A 990-nucleotide genomic window follows, 5' to 3' on the forward strand; every position below is an offset into this window, starting at 1 on the left:
GGTGTATGGTGTTCACTATAAAATTCATTCAACTTTGCTATGTTTGTAAATTTTCATAATAAAATATTGGAAAAAATGTCTAGAAATGTAGTGCTACCCTACGTCAGCAGGAAATGCAAAAGAGGCTGCTGCAATGATTAGACCTGTATTCTGATTACCATGTGCTAGAGCCTTTTATACTTAATCTAATTTCCTGAAGTGTGATCTCTTGGGGTTTTGTTCACTTAAATCTAGTTATTTCATCCCCTTTCTACTTTGACTTTCTGGTGCATTTATTAATTCCTTCATTCATTTTCAAATATTTGTCTGTCTGCTTTGAACCAGGCCCTGTGTGGGTGCTATGGGTCCAGTTCTGTTCCTGCTCCCATGGAACTCCCATCCATGGCTGATTTCCAGTAACTAGTACCTCCACCTGCCTTAATCCTGTCAGGAATTCTGGTTCCTACATCTTTGGCTGAAGCTACAACAGACAGGACCATTTTATCCACTGAATACTATAGACCCCAAGCCAAGGGCCTAGGAGCTTATTTGGGGTTTTGTGAAAAATGTTTTATACTTGAAAAAAAAATCTCTAATTTACAAAAAGAAAACTGCAAAATCCTATACATTCCCTAGGCTATAGAAACTGAACTCCGATTATCCCTTTTTCACAGCTCTGAATTCCATAGGATTGCCAGCATTTCTGGTTCCAGTGGCAAATCTAGCCCTAATCTAGATGCCGTGGTAAAATATTGCAATAGTCAGATGGATGCCTAAGCTATCATAGCCTAATGCCATTGCAACTTTATTCTTTGAACTTCCTTGTGCTGATTCCTTGTTCACCAGGCCACCTTCTGACTCTCATGTAGGTCTGCAGAAAGGATGCAGTATTTCTTTGAATATTTCTTGTCTCTGTGACAGTGGTTTCTCAGGCAAACCGATAAAGTAGTTAGTGATTAAGAGTTGTCACACCACATGTCTAGAATTTGGGGAGAAAACAGGCCAATCATG

This window comes from Galeopterus variegatus, unplaced genomic scaffold (assembly GCF_000696425.1).
Source record: "Galeopterus variegatus unplaced genomic scaffold, G_variegatus-3.0.2 Scaffold3927, whole genome shotgun sequence".
In the NCBI taxonomy this organism is placed as follows: domain Eukaryota; kingdom Metazoa; phylum Chordata; class Mammalia; order Dermoptera; family Cynocephalidae; genus Galeopterus; species Galeopterus variegatus.